Source organism: Echinops telfairi, unplaced genomic scaffold (genome assembly GCF_000313985.2).
Source record: "Echinops telfairi isolate 266 unplaced genomic scaffold, ASM31398v2 ScPeMD7_7468;HRSCAF=8506_0, whole genome shotgun sequence".
NCBI classification, from domain to species: domain Eukaryota; kingdom Metazoa; phylum Chordata; class Mammalia; order Afrosoricida; family Tenrecidae; genus Echinops; species Echinops telfairi.
Genome location: NW_022111369.1, coordinates 80,570,601 through 80,575,513, shown reverse-complemented (window position 1 = coordinate 80,575,513; position 4,913 = coordinate 80,570,601). Strand labels below are relative to the sequence as shown.

Genomic DNA, 4,913 nt, shown 5'->3' with positions numbered 1-4,913 from the left:
GGCAGGGGCAAGGAAAGGCAAGAGAAGCAAGAAGTTTGGGCTCTTCTATTTGAACCTTATTGTTGGAGATTCCTTTGTTCCCGGGTGACTCTAAAATATGGAATGTGTCCTTTCCACTGCTGTGATTTAAACATGACATTCCAGATGTTGGAAAGTTAAAAAGGAGACTCTAATTCTACATTGACATACTTGAATGATAACACTAAACGTCAGAGATTTCATTTTGAACTTGTGGCAGTCATGATTTTAAATCGGATTTGGGGAAACATTTCCTTATCAGGAAACTTAGTTTACTTCTATGCAAAATCTCTTGGCTCCCTCAAGTTTTCCCCTCCCCTTTTACCTCTTTCACCACAGAGCATCTCAAACTGTAATGTGCGTGGGGTACCTTGACAAAAAGCAATTTCTGATTCAATGGGTCTGAGTGGAGCCTCACATACTGTGTTTTAAACAAGTTCCCAGGTAAAGATACCCCTGTCTGACTATGGATTACACTGTGTCCCAAGGCTCTAAGGATAGTTGCTGGGTCAGTGCTGGAATGTGGCTGTCCATGCTGGGAGACTGAGTTCAATTCCTAGCCAACACACCTCAAGAGCAGCTACCGCTGGTCAATGGAGGCTTGCGCATTGCTCTGATGCGGAATACATTTCAGCGAGGCTTCCAGACTGCCCAGGACTACAAAGTTCTTAAAGTTCAAGGAGACCAAATCTCAAGCATAGAAACTAAATGGGTTAGTCGAGGAAGGTGTTTTTTTTTTTTTCATAAGAGGACAGGGACGAATGAGAAGGCAGTGAAGAGAAAAGCAAGCTATCAAGAACGCTGCTGCAGAAACTGGCTAAATCTCAAACCAAGGGAAGTCTTTTTCTTTTTTTTTTGGAGTGGCATTGTAACTTGCCAAATTACAATTTTCTAAAATATGGCTCTTTTAGAAAGAGAGTGAGCATGTATCCTAGATTTGGTTAACTTATGAGTCAGAGAACCAGCAGATCCTCTAACTTATTCTTTTATTATTATTATTATTATTAATCATTTTATTAGGGGCTCATACAACTCTTTTTTTTCTTTTTTTTTTAAATCATTTTATTAGGGGCTCATACAACGCTTATCACAATCCATACACACATCAATTGTGTAAAGTGCATTTGTACATTCATTGCCCTCATCGTCATCACAACATTTCCTCTCCACTTAAGCCCCCGGCATTAGGTCCTCACTTTTCCCCTCCCTCCCCGCTCCCCTCTCCCTCATGAGCCCTTGATAATTTATAAGTTATTATTTTGTCATATCTTGTCCTGTCCAATGTCTCCCTTCACCCACTTTTCTGTTGTTCGTCCCCCAGGGAGGAGGTCACATGTAGATCCTTGTAATCGGTTCCCCCTTTCCAACTCACCCTCCCTCCACCCTCCCAGTATCACCGCTCACACCACTGGTCCTGTAGGGATCATCCGCCCTGGGTTCCCTGTGTTTCCAGTTCCTATCTGGACCAGTGTACATCCTCTGGTCTAGATAGACTTGTAAGGTAGAATTGGGATCATGATAATGGGTGGGGAGGAAGCATTTAGGAACTAGAGGAAAGTTGTATGTTTCATGGTTGCTACATCGCATCATCTAGCCTATTCAAAGAGCATCTGAGGACTAGAGATTCATAAAATCTCTCAGGGAAGGCATGCTGAAGCAGGTGTTCTAGCTTTGAGGCAACGCTAATATTGTCCTACAAGACAGTGAACGTGTACTTGTCCAGCATCTTACCTACTGGAGAGAAGGCCGTTGCATCTCTGTCAGACAAAAATCTACAAATCAACACATACATTTATGAGTGCTAGGGGCCCTGGTAGCATAGAAGTTACATATTGGGTTGCTAACTACAAGGTCAGAAGTTCAAAGCCACCAGCCACTACTCAGAAGAAAGGCGAGGTTTTTCTACTCATGTAAAGAGTTATAGTCTCAGAAACTCACAGAGGCAGTTATACTCTGTTCTATTAGATCACCATGAATTTGATTTGACTTGATGGCAGTGAATTTTTTTTGGAGGCCCTAATCTATAACAAATCGCATGGCAAAAATAAATTAAAAACACATTCCCTAGATAATGAAATAATCATACAGTAGCCCAGTGAAGACAGCACTCAAATATGACTTGAAAAGACACAGACACCTTTCCCCTCTTTCCATGTCTGGGACACATTTTTCATCAAGTGTCCAAATCTTTACTCGCTTTTTCTTGAATGTCCAGGAAAGAATGAACAGAAGTGGGATCCTGTCTCTGAAACACATCGTCCTTCCTCCATACTACACACTATACTGACAAGTTACATACATCCTTCTTCCATACTATCCTGACACACATAGAATATCTTTTATTTGGGAGATCTGATCAAGAGATAGTCAGATTCTAGGATTGGAAATGAAATATCCATACCCAGGACCAAGTGCTCTTAGATTTCGGAAGTTTGACCCTGGCCTCTAGATTTCGTCAAAGTTTAAATCTTGCTGCTCACTACTGCGGAGTGCTATGCCACCAGGCCTCCGCAGTCTCACTCAGCACCAAACAAACAAAAACTCACTGCCACCAAGTTGATGCTGACGCATAGCAACCCTAGACGTGTAGGTCCAGGTAGAACTGGCCCGGTGAGTTTCGGATACTGCAACTTTTTTTTAATAAACACTTTTATAAGTACTTCATCCATGTGTCATACGATTCAATAATATCAAGAAGAGCCGTACCGTAATTAACACAATCAATTTCGGGTTTATTCTTCACCCTGGGTTCCCTACAATTATCATTTAACATCTCTTCCCAATGTGAGCTTGTTCTCCAGACCCACCAACAGAAATATCAGTGCCTCCTCCGAAAGGTGGATGCTCCCTTGAGACTGTAACGCTACCACAGTAGAAAGTCTCATCTTTCTCCTGAGCAACAGCTGGTGGTTTCGAACTGCTGGCCTTGCAGTTAGTAGCCAGTGCATAACCACTAGGCCACCATGGCTCCCATGACAAACTCTAAACAGGCAAAAATGTAGGCATTGTTCTAGGGGGTCTATAAAGGTGGCAAGTCTACAAAGGTGGTGGTAGCAAGTAGCAATGCCTGAAGAAATCGCAGAGCAATGTGAATTGGAAGGAGCCCTGGTGATGCAGTGGGTTAGTCATTGGGCTGCTTGCTAACCACAAGGTCAGCATTTCCAAATCACCAGCCCGCCTGAGGGAGAAAGGTGAGGCTTCCTATTCAGGTAAAAAGTCATATTACCACTTCAGAAACCTATGAGGGCATTCAATGTTGTCCTATAGGGTCACTCAGAATCTACTCGAGTTTTTGAGTTTTAACATTCAAAGTTTAAAAAGGACTTGCCAAGAAGAAAGAGACACACACACAAAAAAAGAAAGAAAGAAGGAGAGAAAGAAAGACAGAGACACAAGATCCTTGTAAGGAGAGGACACAGGGAGTTCTAAGACTGAATTTGTTAAAGGCAAAGTCAAGTTGGCTAGAACAAAACCTCTGAGGTGGACGTGATAAGATAAGGCTATGACCTTCCAAGACAGGCCTTGGATAACAAGCTAAGAACTTCTGAATTGATCACAAAGCCAAAGACCCAGTCATTCAACAGCCAGTGCTATCGGCAGTATTGAGCGAAGTATCACTACCCCTGCGCCCTGTGGCCATGAACACACCTGGAAAGCTGTGCTCTCGTTGGGCAAGGCTGGGCTGGTAGGAGCAGACACAAGAGCAGGAGGGATCTTTGACTTTTCCTCTGAGATGAGCGGTCTTTAGCAGAGAAAGGACTTAAACTTGATGCATTTCATAAGACTTGCTGGCAACAGCTCCTCCAGGTCGCAAAGGTCTGATCCTATGGGATGGACATGAGTTGGGGCCAACTCTTCAGGCAACAACAAACAGCCACAAAGAGAGAGGAGTCCTAGGGAAACTCTGAGGTGTCCCATCGCTTCGTACCTGCTGGATTTCACCAAGTACTTGTCTCAAAGTCAGTTTATGGACCTCATGTCTCTCCAGGGAAAGAAGCTATACAGAAGTTGTTGCAAGGATAGTGCCGTTTGCCTCCTAAAAATATAAAAAGCTGTAGGTAGAAAATATTCCAAGTAAACGCACACACAAATCACATCATACAAATCTTCCATGATGCATGCCAATGGAGAGGGCAATGGTAAATATGTAAATATGGACTTTAAAGGGGGAAAGAAGCTTTGGCGAACCTCTAAAGCATAATAACAGCGATTTTCCTTTTTATTGTGACTGTAGTCTCTTACCTAAAACAGCACCTGGCATGAATAAATGGATGAGTGTAAGCACGAAATAAATGATATTTTATAACTATCATGGAAAGGAACATCATCATTCCATTTTACAGACTGAACAAACTGAACCTGGGATAAAAAATCCAAACTAAATCCACTTCTATCAAGTCAATTCCAACACATATGCAACTTCTATAGGACAGAATACGACTGTTCCATAGGGTTGGATCAGGCTGTAATTTATACAGCAGCAGACAACCTCATCTTTTTCCTGAGGAGCAGCTGGTGGTTTTGAACTGCTGACCTTGCAATTGGCAGCCCAACATATCACCCACGACACTACCAGGTCTCCCTAGGATTAAAAATAAAACAAAGCACCTCAGTGTCATCCAGTCCATATTTTGAGCCATAGCGACCTTAGAGGACAGGGCAGAGCTGCCTCTGAGGATTTCTGAGAGTGTAAATCTCCAGTAGGAATGAAAGTCCTCATCTTTCTATTGCAAAGCAGCTGGCGGTTTTGAACTGCTGACCTTGTGGTTAGCAGAACAAGGCATAAACCACTACGGCACCAGGTGATTTTACATAAATGGCCAGGAACTGCTAATTAGTTAAGGAGACCTGGTGACAGGAAACACTAGGTTGCTTACGTTGAATCAACGCCAACA

The 4,913-nt window shown here is 42.8% G+C and overlaps 1 pseudogene; it reads right to left on the bottom strand.

The window, feature by feature from the left end:
* The window catches only part of LOC101648365, a 7,325-nt pseudogene extending 4,374 nt beyond the window's left edge, over positions 1-2,951 (bottom strand).
* Between the last annotated feature and the right edge of the window lie 1,962 nt (positions 2,952-4,913).